The following is a 21905-nucleotide window of genomic DNA, read 5'->3' as shown; positions in this document are numbered from 1 at the left end:
TATTCCCAGATCCCTCTGTTCCTGTGCACTCCTCAGTGCCTTACCATTAACCCTGTATGTTCTACGTTGGTTTGTCCTTCCAACGTGCAATACCTCACACTTGTCAGTATTAAACTCCATCTGCTATTTTTCATCCCATTTTTCCAGCTGGTCCAAGTCCCTCTGCAGGCTCTGAAAACCTTCCTCACTGTCTACTACACCTCCAATCTTTGTATCATCAGCAAATTTGCTGATCCAATTTACCACATTATCATCCAGATCATTGATATAGATGACAAATAACAATGGACCCAGCACTGATTACTGTGGCACACCACTAGTCACAGGCCTCCACTCAGAGAAGCAATTCTCTACCACCACTCTCTGGCTTCTTCCATCGAGCCAATGTCTAATCCAATTTACCACCTCTCCATGTATACCTAGCGACTGAATTTTCCTAACTAACCTCCCATGCGGGACCTTGTCAAAGGCCTTACTGAAGTCCATGTAGACAATATCCACTGCCTTCCCCTCATCCACTTTGCTGGTAACCTCCTCGAAAAACTCCAACAGATCGGTCAAACATGACCTACCACGCACAAAGCCATGTTGACTCTCCCTAATAAGCCCCTGTCTATCCAAATGCTTGTAGATTCTGTCTCTTAGTACTCCCTCCAGTAACTTACCTACTACTGACGTTAAACTCACCGGCCTATAATTTCCCAGATTACTTTTCGATCCTTTTTTAAACAACGGAACAACATGAGCCACTCTCCAATCCTCCGGCACTTCATCCGTAGACCCCAACATTTTAAATATTTCTGCCCCCGCAATTTCAACACTAGTCTCCTTCAAGGTCCGAGGGAACACTCTGTCAGGTCCCAGGGATTTATCCACTTTAATTTTCCTCAAGACAGCAAGCACCTCCTCCTTTTCAATCTGTACAGTTTCCATGGTCTCACTACTTGATTCCCTCAATTCCATAGAGTTCATGCCAGTTTCCTTAGTAAATACAGACGCAAAAAACCTATTTAAGATCTCCCCCATTTCCTTTGGTTCCGCACAAAGCCGACCACTCTGATCGTCAAGAGGACCAATTTTATCCCTTACAATCCTTTTGCTCTTAATATACTTGTAAAAGCTCTTTGGATTATCCTTCACTTTGACTGCCAAGGCAACCTCATGTCTTCTTTTTGCCCTCCTGATTTCTTTCTTAAGTATTTTCTTGCACTTCTTATACTCCTCAAGCACCTGATTTACCCCCTGTTTCCTATACATTTCATACAACTCCCTCTTCTTCTTTATCAGAGTTGCAATATCCCTTGAGAACCAAGGTTCCTTATTCCTATTCAATTTGCCTTTAATCCTGACAGGAACATACAAACTCTACACTCTCAAAATTTCCCCTTTGAAGGCTTCCCACCTACCAATCACATCTTTGCCAGAGAACAACCTGTCCCAATCCACGCTTTTTAGATCCTTTCTCAGTTCTTCAAATTTGGCCTTCCTCCAGTTCAGAACCTCAACCCTAGGACCAGATCTATCTTTGTCCATGATCAAATTGAAACTAATGGTGTTATGATCACTGGAAAGAAAGTGCTCCCCTACACAGACTTCTGTCACTTGCCCTAATTCGTTTCCTAACAGGAGATCCAATATTGCATCCCCTCTAGTTGGTCCCTCTATATACTGATTTAGAAAACTTTCCTGAACACACTTTACAAACTCTAAACCATCTAGACCCCTATCAGTATGGGAGTCCCAATCAATGTATGGAAAATTAAAAGCCCCTACCACCACAACTTTATGTTTCCTGCAGTTGCCTGCTATCTCTCTGCAGATTTGCTCTTCCAAGTCTCGTTGACTATTGGGTGGTCTGTAATACAATCCCACTAATGTGGCCATACCTTTCCTGTTTCTCAGCTCCACCCATAAGGACTCAGTAGACAAGCCCTCTAATCTGTCCTGCCTGAGCACTGCTGTAATATTTTCCCTAACAAGCAATGCTACTCCCCCACCTTTCATTCCTCTGCCTCGATCACATCTGAAACATCGGAATCCTGGAATATTAAGCTGCCAGTCCTGCCCCTCCTGTAGCCAAGTTTCACTAATTGCTATAATGTCATAATTCCTCGTGTCAATCCACGCCCTCAACTCATCCGCCTTCCCCGCAATACACCTAGCATTGAAATATATACACCTCAGAAGATTTTTACCACCACTCACAACCTTTATATCAGTGGATTTGCTTAAACTTTCAACATCATTTATTTTCACCCCAGCCACACTGTCAGCTCTGGCACTCTGGTTCCCATCCCCCTGCAAATCTAGTTTAAAGCCTCCCCAATAGCACTAACAAACCTCCCTGAAAGGATATTGGTCCCCCTGTGGTTCAAGTGTAACCCGTCTCTCTTGTACAGGTCCCACCTGCCCCAGAAGAGGTCCCAATGATCCTGAAATCTGAAACCCTGCCCCCTACACCAGTTCCTCAGCCACTTGTTCCTCCGCCAGAGCATCCTATTCCTACCCTCACTGGCACCTAGCACAGGTAGCAATCCTGAGATTACCACTCTTGAGGTCCTGCTTTTCAGCTTCCTACAGAGCTCTCTATACTCACTGTCCAGGACCTCCTCACTCTTCCTTGCTATGAAATTGGTACCGATGTGCACCACGACATCTGGCTGATCATCCTCCCACTTCAGAATGTCATGCAATCGATCAGAGACATCCTTGACCCTGGCACCTGGGAGGCAACAAACCATCCTGGATTCTCTGTCACGACCACAGAACCTCCTATCTGCACCTCTAACTATCGAGTCCCCTATCACTACCGCTCTCCTCTGCTGGTGTCATGGTGGGGGCGGATATGATAGGTACATGGATACCTGGACAGGTAGATGGAACTTAGAAAAACAGAGGGCTATGGGTAATCCTAGGACTAAAGTAAGTACATGTTCGGCATGTAAGCATTGTGGGCTGAAGGGCCTGTATTGTGCTATAGGTTTTCTCTGTTTCTATGTTCCTATATCATTGCAGCTATAAAGAAGGCAAGACAGCGGCTCTACTTCATTAGGAGTTTGAAGAGATTTGGCATGTCAACAAATACACTCAAAAACTTCTACAGATGTACTGTGGAGAGCTTTCTGACAGACTGCACCACTGTTTGGTATGTGGGGGGGGGGTGCTACTGTAACCGGCTGTAGCAGTGAGGGTCATTACAGTTGACTGACTCTAACTGTGACCACTGTAATAGTGCCCGGCTGTAACAGTGAATGGCTGTAGAGTGACTGGCTCTAACTGTGACCACTGTAACAGTTGAAATCTTGAGGTTTCCTTGGCTGTGTAAGTCCAGGGAAGACACTCTCTGGTTCCGCCAAATCCGTGAGATTGAGATGGCTCTCCCACACCAAACCCGGTTTGTGTGGATGCTGTGTAATTTGCTACCCTGTTACAAATTAATGCTGTGAAATAACAGACAGTACACTGCATACGAGTCAAGGCATTATATATATATCAATCTTAACTTAACTAAAGGGTTAGTAAAGAAAAACAAACAGAAAGGGCCCATTTTAATTAAACAATCAAATGTGTAGAAGTTGGAGCTCAAATTTTCATCATATTGATCAAACCTTGATTGGTCTCGCCCCTGGCTTCGATGAATCACCATCCCCTCCGGGTCGAATCCTACGACCTCCTCTCTCCAGTGTCTTCTATCTTCAGCTCCAGCCAAACAAAAGCCCTAAGCCCAGTCTTAGTGTCTCTCCCCAGAGAAACATCCCCTCAGCTCCACCATCCTAACTGGATGGTACACAGTTCTCCTCATCCCTTATCTTCAGCAATGACCCAAACAAGCTGAAAACAGAACAGACTGCTCTTACAGAGCTGCTAAATGAAATACATACAGCACAACAGTAAAGATGTGAACCAGGGCATTACACTCTCCCCCCACAAAATTAGTCATGTCCACATGACTTTGAAATAATTTGTCATTCCATATTAATAACACCGTTTCCAAAGGAATCCCGTGATGTGAGAGCCTCCAGTCCATTTGTAAATGGTAGTGTAATGCCCTGGTACATATTTTTTACTGTTATACTGTAGGTATTTCATTCAGCACCTCTGTAAGAACTGTTTGTTCTGCTTCCAGCCTGTGTGGGTTATTGTTGCAGATAAGGGATGATGTGGAATATGTGCCATCCAATTAGCGGGAGGTTTTTCTTGGTGAGGGACAATAACGTTGGTCTTGGGCTTTTGTCCAAGAGGAGATGAAGGGAGAAGACGCTGGGGAGAACCAGCCGTGGCATACGATCCGGTGGGGCACCTGTTTGTTCGAGATGGATTATGAGCGACGTTTGGAAGATGGTGTGTGCTTTCACGTTGACCGAGGACCCAGCACGTGAGTGGCGGGAAGTTCAAGATGAGCTCCAACTTGTGTACATTTGGCTGTTTAATTAGAATGAGCTCTTTTCTTTTTGTTATTCTTTACTAACCCTTCAGTTAAGATTCATAAATATAATTCCTGTAATCTTATGCAGTGTTCTGTCTGTTATTTTGTGCCACTAATTTCTAACAGGGTAGCAAATGACACAGCATTCACACAAACTGAGGTTTGGGCTGGGATCCGGTGCACCTCAATCTCATGAGTTTTGCAGGGCCGGACATTGTCTTCCCTAGACTTACACAGCCAAGGAAACCGGGGTGTTTCAGTAGTGACATATCTCACTGGGGGATAGTCGTAGCACTCTCTTCCCCTAGTGCTATATAGGCCAGTCTATCTGGGAGTCTCCTAACTCTTTGAGACCTTCTTATCCCATCATCTACATCCTCAGTATCAGACACTGCTTGGGATACTCCTGGTCTACGTGGCGAGGCCTTCCCCGATCTGTCACTCGTGCCTTCCTGCAACTTGCATCCCTCTTCACTACATAGGGCGTAGTCACCCAGCGGTCAGCTAACTTATGCTACCCAGGTAGCCCCCAATTCTTTATGAGGACTTGCTGTCCAGGCATCAGTTGGGAAAATCAAATCTTTTGATTATACCTCCTCTTATTTCCTTCATTCTGCTTGGCAGCTGAGACCCCAGCTAATTCATAAGCCCTTTTCAGCTCCCTTCTCATATCAGACACATATTTCAGATAGGTCTTTGGTGGTAAGTCGCCCTAGTCAGTCCCAAAACAAAGGTCGATGGGCAACATTGCTTCACACCCAAACATCAGATAATATGGTGAGTACCCGGTAGCTTCATTTCGTGTACAGTTGTAGCAGTGGACCAGTTGTCCAATATGTTGACTCCACTTTTTCTTCTTGCTGATCTCCAAGGTTCCGAGCATGTCTAGCAAGGTCCAATTGAACCTCTCGGGCTTGGGATCACACTGCGGATGATAAGGAGTTGTCCTTGGGTTCTCGACTACAAGCATGCTCAGTAACTCATAGATGAGCCTACTCTCGAAATCCCGTCCTTGATTACTATGTATCTTCCTGGTGAAGCCATAATAGATGAAATACTTCCCCCACAATACATTGGCCACCATGGACTCCCTCTGATCCTTGGTAGGGAAGGCTTTCTCATATCTGGTGTAGAGATCCATGATGACCAAGACATTCGCCATGTTGCTGGCATCGGGTTCTATTGACAGGAAGTCCATGCACTCTGCAAGTGGGACAACAAAGCGGCCATCATAGGCAGTGTTTTCATCCGTATACATGGAATGCACGACCTGCAGTACTCTTCGAGCTTCCAGGTTCATCCAGGGTCAGTAGAACTGATCTCTGAGCAATCCATCTGTCTTTTCAACCCCCAGATGGCCAGAATCATCATGCAGTGACTTCAACACAATCCTCCGATATTTCTCAGGCAGAACCGGTTGTGAATGCTGAGGTCAGTACGGAGGCAACGTGGCCTGGTATAGGATCTGGTTCCTCAACTCCAATCTAGGCCATTCTCTCAGTAATGGAGGCACTGCGGCGAGTTTCGTTCTGAATGCTTCGGCCAGGTCCACCTTTTCTTTCTTTTCAAATTTTTTATTGTTATATTATACAGGAAAAATAACACGAGTACATTGAAGTAACAACACTTACAATGTCTCAAAAAAGACATTATCTTAAAGATTGAAAAAAAATTTTGTGATAACAAAGAAAACCTACTGACAAGAAAAGTGAGAAAAAAAAGAGAACCCATTAGGTGTACAACCCCGGAGCCATGCGTCATACAAAAAGCTTCTAAAAATAAACATCAAACTGCTAGCAAGAAAAGAAAATATACTAAGAAAATTTACAATTAGATCATGGAAAAATTATATCAATTAACTCAAATGATAACGAGCAAATGAGCCCCATCTTTTCTCAAAATCATATAAAGGTTCAAAGGTTCGACTTCTAATTTTCTCCAAACTAAGACATAGCATCACTTGAGAGAACCATTGTGACAAAGTGGGAGCTGATGTATCCTTCCACTTCAACAAAATGGTCCTCCTAGCTATCAATGTAACAAATGCAATAACATGTTGGTCAGACAGAGAACTACCATGAATATTTTGAGGAACTATTCCAAAAAGCACAGTTAATTTATTAGGTTGTAAATTAATTTTAAGTGCTTTAGAAATTGTTGAGAAAACCAACTTCCAGAACTGTTCCAATATAGAACAAAACCAAAACATATGTGTCAGTGTATCTATCTCAGTTTTACATCTATCACAATGACTATCAACATTAGGAAAGATTTTAGAAAGTCTCTCCTTCGTCAAATGATAACGATGTACAATTTTAGATTGAATCAATGAATGGCTAGCACAAATTGAAAAGAGTTAACCAACTTCAAAATCCGCATCCAATCCTCCGTCATAAAAGTCAAATTCAGTTCCTCTTCCCAATCTTGTTTAATCTTAGATAAAGGATGCTTATCCCATTGTAATAATAAATTATAAATTCTTCCAATAGAACCCTTAATCAAAGGATTCATACTCATAATAATATCTAACAGGTCAGCCTCCAATATGTAAGGAAAATAACTTAAGTATTTTTGTAAAAAATGTCTAACTTGAAGGTATTGCAGAAAGTGTGAGTATGAAAGAGAATATCTATCAATTAATTGTTCAAAAGACATCAATCTATCTTCTTTAAAGAAATCCAATAAAGAATTAATGCCTTTATTTTTCCAAAGTAAAAAAATTGGATCACTCAAAGAAGGCTTAAAAAAGTTATTTCGGTAAATTAAACTACAAAGTTTAAATTTTTTAAGATTAAAAAAATTGCGGAACTGGAGCCAAATTTGTAAAGAATACTTAATCACAGGATATAGGTTTAAATTAACAAATTTAACTAATTGCATAGATAAAGGAGCTCCCAATAACGAGGTTAAATAAAACTGTTTTACAACTTTCAGTTCCAGGTCTACCCAAATTGGCCGATCACTCTTATCAACCCAATATAACCAAAAAGACATATATCGCACATTAACAGCCCAATAATACATTCTTAGATTAGGCAAAGCAAGACTTCCATCCTTTTTCAATTTTTGTAAGTGACATTCACTAATTCTTGGTTTTTTATTATTCCAAATAAAAGATAAAATAATCGAATCAATCCGATCAAAAAACTTCCTAGTCAAAAAAAACAGGAATATTCTGAAATAAATATAAGAATTTCGGTAAAATCATCATTTTAACTATATGAATACGACCAACAAGTGAAAATGTAAGTGGACTCCATCTACTAAATAAATACTTCATAGAGTCTACTAAGGGAACAAAATTGGCTTTATAAAGATCCTTATATTTTTTAGTAATCATAATACCTAAATATCTGAAAGAGTCTGTGACTTTAAAAGGAGTATTATCATATATAGAGATAGAATCATTTAAAGGAAACAATTCACTTTTACTAAAATTTATTTTATATCCTGAAAAACCTCCGAATTCATTAATTTTAGCACGGCAGGAATGGATTCGTCAGGGTTAGATATATAAACTGATAAATCATCAGCCTAAGGAGAGATCTTATGCATGGTCTCATTCACAAAAATCCCATGGATATTTTTAGCCTCACGAATTTCAATAGCAAGGGGTTCTAATGTTAAATTGAACAACAAAGGACTTAATGGACAGCCTTGCCTTGTCCCCCGTGAAAGCTGAAAAAAAGTAGACCTACAATTGTTAGTGACAACAGTAGCAATAGGGGCTTTATATATCATTTTAATCCAATTATTAAAATTCGCACCAAAGCCAAATTCCTCTAAAACATTGAATAAATATTTCCATTCGACTTGATCGAACGCTTTTTCAGCATCCAAAGATACAACACATTGTGGAGTTTTAAAAGAGAACGAATATATAATGTTAAATAGTCTCTGAACGTTTGAAAAAGAATAGCGACCCTTTACAAAGCCTGTTTGATCTTTAAATATAATTTTACCCAAAATATTCTCCAACTGTTTGGCCATTATCTTTGACCAAATCTTAGCGTTGACATTCAGGTCTACTTTTTCGACTGCTGACCAGATGGTATCGATGTCCGGGTTATCTCGCTGAGCAGCTGCCACTCCGCCAGGACCCAATTCCAGCAACTGTTCATTTTCAGAGCAGTCAGGTTACAGTAAGATTGTGGAATGGCGACATCAGAAGCTCCCAATTGATCTACCTGGTCTTTCCTCTGCCTTCACCGGGATGGAAAACTGGCACATGGCTTTCACTTCTGGGGCAGGATCACTCTCCCACTCTTCATCCCTGTCCAGTCCCTCATGCAGCCATCGGGACAAAAGCATCAGTATCAATGTTCCTTCTTCCCAGCCGGCTCTTCAGGCTGAAATCATAGGCAGACACCGCTGCAAACCACCTATCGCCTGTGCCATCCAGTTTCACTGAGATCAGGATTTAAATTAAGGGATTATTGTCTGTTCTCACCTCAAACTTGGCACCATAGAGGTAGTCACTTAACTTCTCCACCAGAGCCCATTTCATTGTCAGGAGCTCCAACTTGTCCATGGGATAGTTTTTCTCAGAAGGTGAAAGAGTTTGGCTGATAAATGCAACAGGTCTGAACCCTGTTCCCTCATCGTGATACAGGACAATCCCTAAACCCTCTCTGCTGGCTCTCGTATGCAATACATTCAGCAATCGGGGGTTACAAAAGCCAACACAATCACCTGGGTCAACATCTCCTTCAGCGACTGAAAGGCCTCTTCACATTTCGCATCCCATCTCACTCCAAAATGCTCTGAAGGTTAAAGATAATCTTTATCGTCCTCCTCCCTATCTTCCCCAAGGGAGGGTAACCGCACAGAAGCCGACTTAAAGGGTGACTCACTCACGAGTAGTCCTTCACGAACCTCCAATAGTACCCGCAGAAGCCAAGGAACGTGTGCAGGGTGCTCACAGTCTGGGGCCTTGGCCATGTGGTCACCTCCTCAATCTTAGACAGAACCGTCGCCACTCCATCCCTTGAGATTATGTGCCCAACGTAGCTGACAGACGTCTTACAGAACTGGAACTGGTCCAGAGAAAGTTTGAACCCTTCAGCTTTCAGCCGGCACAGCACCTTCAGCAGCCTCACTTCATCTTCCTCCAAGGTGGACCTGAACAATATGAGATTGTCCAGGTACACCAGCACCTCAAGCAAGTTCACATCCTCGACTGTTTTCTCCATGACACTCGAGAAATTTAACAATGCTTCCGATATGCCCTGGGGCATCTTTTCAAATTGGAAGAATCCCAGGGGACATATGAATGCCGTCTTTGTCAGGTTCACTCATGGGGATCTGATAATACCCACTCCTTAAGTCAAGCATACTGAACCACTTCACACCACTCATACAGGCCAGTGCGTTTTCCATCCTCGGGAACATATACTGGTTGGGGACGGTACATCTGTTCAGAGTCCTATAGTCCCCAGACATTCGCACCTTCCCATTCTCTGAATGGGGTGTCCTCTGTCATCTGGATGGCATGACAAGTGCTCTTGGAACAACCTATATCAAACATGTCAGTAGAAAAGACATCTTCCAGCTTCAACGTCTTCTCTATAACGTCCTCTTCCAGACTCCAGGTTATGGGCAGTTTCCAAAGTTGAATGACTCAGTAGTCAACTTTCCCCTTTTCAGAGAGAGTTTCTCCCTGGCTTGTCTCACAGAGACACTAGACGTTACCATCACCATAAAGACTTGAACCAGTGGCAATCCCTGTGTGAAGTTGACCTCCCTCTTCGTAGTGCTCCTGACACTCATTGCCATCCTGTTCACCTGTACAGCCCAGGACTTCTGCAGTTCAGACCTCACCAGTACCTCACCAGGTAAGCATGGCTCCTCTTCGTGGTCTTCTGGAGTGTCCACCATGAGGGGTTCAGCTTCAGGCATTCTGGGAAATTTGGGGTTTCCCATCACTCTCAGTACTTCCTCAGGCCATAACACGTCTGGTTTTGACTGGGCCAGCTGGTGGTGCAGTGTCATCAGCACTGGACTTCAAGGCAGATGGTCCAGAGTTCAAACTCAGCCAGGTCCCAGTATCTGTGTGCAAGAAAGGCCGGGTAATCTACCATGAAAATCCTATGGACCCCATGATCCATGAGGTTACGAAGAATCGGACTCGACTTAATGACTGAACAACAACAACAAACAACACAGTCCCTCCTCTAAGCTCATGAACCAGCCAAGCACTTCCTCATGAGCAGCTTGAAACACTGGGTGAATGGACACTGTTTTCTCCAAGCTCTCTCCAACTCTCTCCATGCCACGAACCTCCTCACAATAGGAGTATTTGTTCCCACAAGAAATGAAACTCTGCCCTTCTCAATGGGGTCCGGACCAACAAGCCCTTATGTATCAAGGGCCTCAGCTACACACAGAACTACCCCTGAAAACTCCAGCTTCAATGACAAGTAATCTTCATATGGATAATTCTCCACGTTGACGAGCGTGAATTCCAAGTCTGCAATGGTCGTCCCAAAAGTGCGGCACTCAGTCTCCGGCCGGCATTTCTGAGCACTCAGTTCAGTCGCGCAAATCCCCTCTCTCCCCTGTGTCTCATTCAGATCGATGACCTGGGTTTCCTTCCCCCAGTCCACCACCGTCTGTTCCAACACCAGGAATTTCAACTGGTATGTCGGGTCATTTTTCTCACATTGCACCAAACTCCTCCAGCCAAAAACTCCTCCACATGTGACACTTCGCTTCTGTCGCCCGGGCTCAGCCCCTCGCCTCGCCTCATAGTCCCCCCAGGTGAATCCAAGCTCTAGGCGGTCATCCACATACACCAAAACTCCACACACCTTCACTTCCCCCATGGTCTTCCTCATGCCCCGCAGGAAGGATGCAGGGGCTCTGGATATGCCCTTGGGCGTCTTTTCGGATCAGAAGAATCACAGGGAACTAATAACAGCTGTCTTCGGCTCGACAGCCGCACTCCCCGGGGTCTGGCAACATCCACTCCTCAGATCCAGCACATTAAACCACGTCACATAATCTGCACACACACTGCCTTCATCTTCCACGCGCCAGGGTCCAGTTGCCGCGACCTCTCTCTCACTGAGGTGTCTCCAGCGGTCAACTCCCCTCCCTCGTGGCAGTTCAGAGCGTCTACTAAGAGGGTCTCATCCTCAGCTACTTTCCCCAGGCCGTACCACCGCGGGTCTCGTTTAAATTCGGTACCGGCTCAAGGCTGCTACACACGTCCTCAGAAGCAACTCGAGACGCTGGGTGCCCAGACAATGCCCCCATGAACTCCAGGGTCATTAACCAATCATCGTCTTCTGGATAACTACTGCCACTAGTACCCAAAGTCTCCGGTGCCCTTGCGGTTGTCAAGGATAAATGCTTCAGACACCGGTTGTAAAACGAACCGTACAACAACTTGACCTGCGTCCCGGGGTCGAGGATAGCTTTAGCATCGCTTCCCTCTATCCGTAACGACACCCTGGGGCGTGGTCCCTATAAGCCTTCAGGAATAGGGTCTTTTCCCTGTGGAAGTTCATTGGTACATTGCTGGGAACGTGCTTCCCCAGAGACCCCAAGCCGTTCCCCCACTGGCTCTCCACTAAGTTTCCCGACACCTCTCTGATCAGCTGAACAACTGAAATGATCCCCCTGGCACTACAAGCAATTTAGCCACCCTCCAAGCCAGAGAAGACACACTGAAAACTTTCCCCCCCTTTCAAATAACTGACAGCTGTCACTACGGTGTAAGTGAACCTGACAGCTCTAACACCGTCACCAGCCCGCCTACTCAAACTTTCAACCAATCCCTGCCGCTCTCCCTCCACCGAGCACTGCCACTCATCTAACAACTGAGAGATCCGCTCCGCCCACGTCTCGCACGTCTCCGCCCCTCTTGGGGTGGACACAATCCCAAGTGCCAGGCGGAGCCTGCCAGAGCTAGAACATTTATTCCCAGACCCTACCTCCAATTCAGACCACTCTTTCCTCTCTCTCCCAACCGCATGGACAGCCCCGAGTGCCACCTCCAACTCATCAATGCCAGCCTGAACTCGACCAAAGACCTCACCCACAACGCATACACCAATCACCAGCAAATAATCCACAGAGACACACATTACAGATTTAAACAGGACACCCACACAGCATACCAGTAGATCCAATCCCGGACGAGCCCCCACAATGTAGCCCCCTGGCCACCCTCAGGGTCGCTCGGCTCGCTGTTGTCTAGGGAAACAGCCTCAGCCCCACCAAACTGGGTAATTAGTTTGTGTGGATGCTGTGTGATGTACCCCCCCCCCAAATAACAGACAATACACCAGATACGATTAAATGATTTACAGTTTATAGATATTACTGGAACTATATAATTAATAGAGAATAAAATATAAAAGGAAAATAAAAGGCACCACACTTATCAAAGTTCAATCTCTTCGTGCACAAAACAGTTGGAGCTCGGGACACTTCTTCTTCACCCTGTGACCCCTCAACAACGGAGTTCGACCAGACGCTTCACACGAGTCCGTCTCCATCTCCTTGCCGAACATCTTCCTCAGGGTCTGGCCCCGTTAGCGGACATCACAGCACCTGGTCCATTCTCTGTCTCTCCCTCCTGCCTTCTGCCCCAAAACCCCGCGCATACAGTATCTTCAAATACACCGAAACCATAACAACTGTCTCAATTGGTTCATAACATCTTCTTATCAGTAACATGATTCAACAATCTGCTAGCTGGAAGAACTTTCTCAGCGTTTAACATAACAAAGAAGCATTCCTAAGTATAACATAACAAAGAAGCCATTTTAATTAGCCTCCGCAGTAACATAAAAGACGAAAGCCCCTTACATGTCAATGATTTGGACCAAGGTATTCATGGATTTGTGGCTAAATCTGGCGGTTATGCAAAGATAGGTGGAGGAGCGGGTAGTGTTGAGGAAACAGAGAACCTGCAGAGAGACTTAGATAGTTTAGGGGAATGGGGAAAGAAGTGGCAAATGAAATACAATGTTGGAAAGTGTATGGTCATGCACTTTGGTGGAAGATATAAATGGGCAGACTATTATTTAGATGGGGAGAGTATTCAAAATGCAGACATGCAAAGGGATTGACCCTTGTGCAGGCTGCCCTAAAGATTGACCTCCAGGTTGAATCAGTGGTGCAGAAAGTGAATGCTATGTTGGCATTCATTTCTAGAGCTATAGGGTATAAGAGCAGGGGTATGATGTTGAGGCTCTATGAGGTATTCATGAAACCACACTTGCAGTTTTGGGCTCCTTATTTTGGAAAGGATATACTGACTTTGGAGAGAGTTTGGAGAAGATTCACGAGAAGGATTCCTTGAGGGAAAGAATGAGGAATGTCTGGCAGCTCTTGGGCTGCACTGTAGTCCCTGGAGTTCAGGAGAATGAGGGGAGAATCCCATTGAAACTTTTTGAATGTTAAAAGGCTTGAACAGATTAGATATGGCAAAATTATTTCCCGTGGTAGAGGAGTCCAGGACAAGAAGGCAGGACTTCAGAATTGAGATGCGGAGAAATTACTTTAGTCAGAGGGTGGTAAATCTGTGGAATTTGTTGCCATGAGCAGCTGTGGAGGCCAAGCCATTGGGTGCATTTAAGGCAGAGATAGATAGGTTCTTGATTAACTAGGGCATCAAAGGGTATGGGAAGAAGGCAGGGGAGTGGGGATGACTGGAAGAATTGGATCAGCCCATGATTGAATAGCGGAGCAGATGTGATGGGCTGAATGGCCTGCTTCTGCTCCTATATTTTACGGTCTTATGGTCTTTTTGCTGGGAACGTATTCCAACCCACCCTCCCTGCCCCTGAGATGTCAGGCTGTTCCCTCACTGGGACTCTTCTATGTTTTCCGATGTCTCTCTCCGCTTAGGTACCCGAGGGCTCACTCTCCGAGGGGTTTCCCATCGTTCACACTCCCGCAGGAAGTGTCGCTCTTCACCACAGTTATAACAGACAATACCAGGTGTTTCCGTTCTCGCGGAATCCCAGTCACTAGCAGCCCTGTGCGTAGTCCATCCTCTCAGAGGGTCCACATCCCTATCTTTGTCATACAGGGTGGCCACACCCACTGATAATGACCGGACATCCCAGTTCTCAACTCTGCCACAAGCTCCTTTACCACTCCCCGAGGTGGGCTATCAGTGGTCACTTCAGTGCAGAGGACCATGCCCTGCTGATGGAAGACCCACCCCCCACCCCCCACCGACCTGCCTCCGACATGTTCTCCTCCTCTCATACTTCTCTGATGAGCTCAACAAACAAGGGAGTGGAGGGCGCGTCTTACAAGACAGTCCAAGACCCCAAGCGATCATGTCCTGAGCCAGGGCAGCTTTTGCTGTTTGGTCAATTCACGTATCTTAATCACATTACCAGACAATAGTTTAGCACACACCCACTGGATCAATGCTCAGGGTAATCACACAGCATCCAATGGAATCAATCCTGGATGATACCCCCACAGTGAACGTGGTTTCCTTGGCCACGTTAGTCGAGGGAAAACACTCTCTGGTTCCGCCAAGCTCGCGAGACTGAGACGGGTTTCCAGCACGAAACCCTGGTTTGTGTGGATACTGTGTAATTGCTACACAAGTCCAAGGCTCCAAGTTCCGAGTTCCAAGTCTAAGGCCCTGAGTTCTGAGTTCCAAGTCCAAGGTTCTTTGTTCCAAGTTCCCAGTCCAAGTCCGGGTCCCGATTCCCAGTCCAAGTCCAGGGCCGGAGTCCGAATCCAGCCATGCCTATTCTCGCTTCTGTTTTCCTCACTCCTTGATTTCCCTCTGAACAATCCTCACTTCCTGGCTTTCTTAGTAAGTATAATAAACTATATTTTTGTTAATGCTACAGAACATGTTTATGTCCTGCATTTGGGTCCACCCATGCTCTGCACTTGTGACAGAACCGTCTAGCCAAACATGAACCCAGCAGACACAAACACTGTTTTTCAAACTCTCACTAGCCAGAGTCCCCTACTGGAATCCTGCCCAGAGTGCAACTTGTAGAATTCAAGAAAGTGACTCAAAGTTCCCAGGTATCAGTTTAGAAAAATTGTGCAATTACAACGTCAGTTACAAAAGGTCAATATGTTGTTAGCCAGTTTTGCCCATAGGCCAAAACCTCCTGCACCCGCCCGGGTCATCGATAATCCGGGCAAACCGATTGGATCGCCTGGATGCTCCCATTGGGGGGGTTACTCTTTATTCCCTGGTTCCCTTGAAATTTTCTTTGTTTGCATCACGATCGGGACCATTGACTTCTTGTTTTCCTTTAATTCCTTGTTTCCCTGTGTTTCTTGGGCTCTTTAATTAAAGGCACTTGATTCTCAGTATTTAGTGTCCGGCTTACAGCTACTTGGTGCTAGATTGTCACCGGATGTCACCTTACGTCACCTTACGTCACCTTACGTCACCTTACGTCACCAAGGCAAGTGTGAGCAAGTCACCTTGCCGGAGCAAGTCAAGTCTTCTCCTCGAAGACAGTGCCAGTAAGTCGCCTCTCCTTGCTGGAGTCAGCCCGTTAAGTTACCTTGCCTGAGCAGGTCTGTCAAGTTAACCTGCTGGAGTGAGGCAAGGGCCACTGTGTGTAGTTCCAGGGCCAAGTCGAGACTTGCTGCTACTTGGAACCAATTCGTGTCAAGATAAAGAACTGTCTATCGTTGTGTGGTTTTGTCTCTCCGTGTCCTTGGCTCTGCTGGGTAGGTCTGGCCGTTTTGCCACTACCCTGAATGGGGAATTGTCTCTTCGTGTTCTCGTCTCCGCTGAGGAGGTCCTGCCATTTTGCCGCTACTCTGATTTGGGAACTGTCTCTTCGTGTCCTGTGTCCTATATTCAAGAAGAGTCCCGGCTCTATTTTCCGTGTTCCGAGTTCCAAGTCCAAGGCTCCAAGTTCCAAGTTCCAAGTCCAAGGTTCTGTGTTCCAAGTTCCAAGTCCAAGTCCAAGTCTGGGTTGCCAGTTCCAAGACCAAGTCCAAATCCAGGTCCCGAGTACCAAGTCCAAGTCTGGAGACCTATTTCAAGTCCGGGTCCCGAGTTCGCAGTTCAAGTCCGGGTCCCGAGTTCCCAGTCCAAGTTTGGGTCCCGATTCCCAGTCCAAGTCCGGGCCCCAAGTCCAAGTCCAAGCCCGGGCCCTGAGTCCCAGTCTAAGTCCAGGGCCAGAGTCCGAATCCAGCCATGCCTATTCCTGTTTCTGTTTTCCTCACTCCTTGATTTCCCTCTGAACAATCCTTGTTTCCCAGCTTTCCTAGTAACTATTAATAAACTCTATTTTTGTTAACACTACAAAACGTGTTTGTGTCCTGCATTTGGGTCCACCCGTGCTCCGCACTTGTGACAGTGACTGGCTGTAACTATGACTGACTGTAATGTTGACAGGCTGTAGGAATGTCTGGCTATACCAGTGACTGTCTGTAATTGTGACTGGCTGTAACTGTGACTGACTGTAACAGTTACCGTCTGTAACTCTGACTGGCTGTATCTGTGACCATGCGTAACTGTGACTGGCTGTAACCTTGACCGGCTGTATCTGTGACCAGCTATAACTGTGTCTGGCTGTAAAAGTGACTGGCTCTAAACTGTGACCATTATATCTGTGATTGGCAGTCACAGTGACCATCCATAACTGTGACCAGCTGTGATTGTGTCCAGCTGCAACAGTGATTAGCTGTAACAGTGACTGGTTGTAGCAGTGATTATCTATAACAGTAAATGGCTGTACCAGTGACCATCCATAACTGTTATTAGCTGTAACTGTGATCACTGTAACTGTGAGTGGCTGTAACTGTAACTGGTTGGACAGTGACTGGCTGTAACAGAGACCATCCATAACCATAACTGTCTGCAGCTGTGTCTGTCAGTAAAGTTGACCAGCTGTAACTGTGACCGGCTGTAAAACTGACTGTCTGTAATGGTGACCATGTGAACAGTGACAATCCATAAGTGTGTTGTAGATTCAGAATCAGAATCAGGTTTATTATCACCGGCATGTATCGTGAAATGTGTTAACTTAGCAGCAGCAGTTCAAGGCAATGCATACTGTAGAAGAAGAAAAAAAGTACAAATACATAAATAAATAAATAAATAAATAAATTACAGTATATGTATATCGAGCAGATTAAAAATCATGCAAAAACAGAAATAATATATATTAAAAAAGTGAGGTTGTGTTCCTGGGTTCAATGTTGATTTAGGAATTGGAAGACAGAAGGGAAGAAGCTGTTCCTGAATCGCTGAGTGTTTGCCTTCAGGCTTCTGTACCTCCTACCTGATGGTAACAGTGAGAAAAGGGCATGCCCTGGGTGCTGGAGGTCCTTAATAATGAACGCCGCCTTTCTGAGACACTGCTTCTTGAAGATGTCCTGGGTACTTTGTAGGCTAGTTCCCAAGATGGAACTGACTAAATTTACGATCCTCTTCGGCTTCTTTCAGTCCGGTGTAGTAGTGCCCCCCACTAGACCAGACAGTGATGCAGCCTGTCAGAATGCTCTCCATGGTACATTTACATATGTTTCTGAGTATCTGCAATATGTGCCAACTTTAACAATGAATGGCTGTACCTCTGACCACTAAAACCATAACTGTCTGTAACTTTCACCAGCTCCAACTGTAACCGGCTTTAACTGTGACCATTTGTAATTGTGACAAGCTGTAACTGTGACTAGCTGTAACTATGACTGGCTGTAACTGTGACTGGCAGTAACTGTGACCACTGTACCTATAACCAGCTGTAGTAGTGACTGGCTGTAACTGTGACTACCTGCAACAGTGACCGGCTGTGACTGTGACCAGCTTAGCAGTGATGAGCTGTAACACTGAAGGGCAGTAACTGTGCTGGTGGTAGCTGTGACTGGCTGTAACTGTAACTGCTGTAACAGTGAATGGTTGTAATGGTGACTGGCTGTACGTATGACCAGCTGTAAAAGGGACTTGCTGTAACTGTGACTGTTGTACCTGTGACCAGCTGTAATAGTGACTGACTGTGTCTGTGACTGCTATAACAGTGACCTTCCGTAACTGTGACCAGCTGAGCAGTGACTGGCTGTAACATTGATGGGCTTCAACTGTGACTGGCTCTAACTGTGACCAGCTGTAAAAGGGACTGACTGTAACTGTGACTGTCTGTATCTGTGACTGGCTGTAACAGAGACTGTCTGTAACTGTGACTGACTGTAACTGTGACTGTCTGTATCTGTGACTGGCTGTAACAGAGACTGTCTGTAACTGTGACTGACTGTAACTGTGACTGTCTGTATCTGTGACTGGCTGTAACAGAGACTGTCTGTAACTGTGACTGACTGTAACTGTGACTGTCTGTATCTGTGACTGGCTGTAACTGTGACCGCTGTACCTGTAACCAGCTGTATTAGTGACTGGCAGTATCTGTGACTACTATAACAGTTACCATCCGTAAATGTGATCAGCTGAGCAGTAACTGCTGCAACTCTGACTGGCTGTATCAGTGACCATCCATAAGTGGAAACATCTGTAACTGTGACCATCCGTAATTGTGAACAGCTGTTAATGTGCCATCTGTAACAATGAAAGGCTGTACCTCTGACCACTGTAACCGTTACTGTCTGTAACTTTGACCAGCTGTAACTGTAACCACTGTAACTGTAACCACCTGCAAAAGTGATCATCTCAAATTGTGACTGGCTTTTCTGTGATCAACTGTAACAGTGACCGTCCTTAAATGTGACTGGCTGTAACTTTGAGTGCTGTATCTGTGACTGGCTGTACCTGTGACAGGTTGTAACTGTGACTGCCGTAACTGTGAATGGCTGTAACTCTGACTGCTGTAACCCTGACCATCCACAATAGTGACCATCAATAAATGTCACCAGCTGTAACTGTGAATGTCTGTAACTATGACTGGCTGTAACTGTAACAGGCTGTAGCAGTGACCGGACGTAACAGTGACCATCTCTAATTGTCACTGTCTGTAATTGTGACTAACTGTGCAGTGAATAGCTGTAATAGTGATTGCTGTAACAATGACCACTGGAACTGTGACCATCTGTAACTTTGGCTGTAATTGTGACAGGCCGTAGCAGTGACCATCTGTGATTGTGTCTGGCTGTAATTGTAACTGGCTTTAACTGTATGTGGCTGTAACTGTGTTTGCTGTTTCTGTGACTGGCTGTAACTGTGATTGCTGTGACTGTGACCGCTGTGACTGTAACGGGCTGTAACTGTGACCACTGTACTGTATCATGCTGTAACAATGAATGACTGTAACTGTAACAGGCTGTAATAGTGACCGACTGTAACAGTGACTGTCAGTGGCTGTACCTGTGACTGGCTGTAACTGTGACCAACTGTAACAGTGGCAATCCATAACTGTGACTGACTGAGCAGTAATCGGATGTAACACTGATGGGCCGTAACTGTGACTGGCTACAGCCGTGACTGGTTGTAGCAATGACTGCTATAACAGTGACCATCCGTAACTGTGACCACCGTAACTGTGACTGGCTGTTACTGTGACAGGCTGTAACTGTGAACGGCAGTAAGAGTGACAGATTGTAATTGTGACTGGCTGCACCTAGGACTGGCTGTAAGAATGACCATCTGTAACTGTGAAAGGTTAGAACAGTGACCATCCATAACTGTGATCAGCTGTGAACAGTTGTAAATGTACCAACTGTAACAATGAATGGCTGTACCTCTGACCACTGTAACTCTGACTGCAGTATCTACAACTGGCTGTAACTATGACTGCTCGAACTGTGACCGATGGTAACAGTGACTGTCTGTAACTGTGTCTGACTGTAACTGTGACAACTGCAACGGTAACTGGCTGCAACAGTGAATGGCTGCAACAGAGACCGGCTGTATCTGTGACCGCTATAGCTGTGTCGGGTTACAAATTTGAGTGGCAGTAACTGTGACAGGTTGTAGCAGTGACTGGCTGTAACTGTGACTGGCTGAGCAATGACTGGCTATAACAGTGACAGCTGTGACTATGATCACTGTAACTGTGACCAGCTGTAACAGTGACAGGTTGTAGCAGTGACTGGCTGTAACTGTGACTGCTATAACTGTGGCTGGCTGTAGCAGTGACTGGCTGTAACAGTGACCATCGGTAATTGTCTCTGGCTGTAACTGTGACCAACTGTAGCAGTTACCATCCGTAAAGTCACAATCTGTAATTGTGACTAGCTATAACTGTGACTGGCTGTAACAGTGACCAGCTGTAACAGTAACTGGCTGTAACTATGACAGGCTATAACTGTGACAGACTGTAACAGTTACCGGCTGTAAAAGTCACCATCTGTAACTGTAAATGTCTGTAACTTTGACCAGCTATAACTGTGACGGTCTGTAGCAGTAAATAGCCATAATGGTAAACGTCTGTAATTGTGACTGTTTGTAACTGTGACTGTAATAGTGACTGTCTGTAACTGTAACTGGCTTTAACTGTGTGTGGCTGTCACTGAAACTTCTGCAACAGTGACTGGCTGTTACAGAGACTCGCTGTAACTGTGACCACTGTGACTGAAATGGGCCGTAACTATGACTGGCTGTAACTGCGATAGGCTGTAGCAATAACAGGCTGTAACTGTGACAGGCTATAATTGTGACCAACTGTAACAGTGACTGACTGTAACTGAGACAGGATATAATTGTGACCAACTGTAACTGTGACTAGCTGTAACTGTCTGTGGTTGTAACACTGGCTGTTACTGTGACAAGCTGTAACAGTGACCATCCATAACAATGACCGGTTGTAATAGTGACCATCCATAACTGTGAATGGCTGTAAATGTGCCAACTGTAACAATGAATGGCTGCACCTCTGACTACTGCAACTGTAACTTGGACAAGTTGTAACTGTAACCAGCTGTAATTGAGACCTGCTGTAACAGTGACCATCTGTAACTGTGACTGGCTGTAGCAATAAGTAGTTGTAACAGTGACCATCTGTAACTGTGACTGGCTGTAACTGTGACCGACTGTAACAGTGGCTGTCTGTAACTGTGACTGGCTGTAACTGTGACTGCTGTACCTGCAACTAGCTAAAACTGTGAACTCTGTAACCGCAACTGGCTGTAATAGTGACTGGCTGTATCTGTGACCGCTGTACCTGTGACCATGCATAACAGTGACCATTCGTAACTGTCACCGACTGTAACAGTGACTGTCTATAACTGGCTGGCTCTATCTCTGTGTGGCTTAACTGTGACTGCTTTAGCTGTGACTGACTGTAACTGTGATGGGCTGTAACAGTGACCGTCTGTTCCTGTGACTGACTGAGTAGTGACCGGCTCTAACTGTGACCGGCTGTAAAAATTACTGGCTGTAACGGTGACCTGCTGTAGCAGGGACTGACTGTAACTGTGACTGCTGCATCTGTGACTGGCTGAGCAGTGACAGCAGTACAAGTGATGGGCTGTAACTGACCAGCTGTAACGGTAATTGGCTGTACCAGTGAGTGGCTGTAATAGTGACCATCTGTAACTGTGACTGACTGTAAATGTGACAGACTTTAACAATGAA

The sequence above is a fragment of the Mobula hypostoma genome, assembly GCF_963921235.1.
Source record: "Mobula hypostoma chromosome 8 unlocalized genomic scaffold, sMobHyp1.1 SUPER_8_unloc_3, whole genome shotgun sequence".
NCBI lineage: Eukaryota > Metazoa > Chordata > Chondrichthyes > Myliobatiformes > Myliobatidae > Mobula > Mobula hypostoma.
This window is presented reverse-complemented; position numbering follows the sequence as displayed.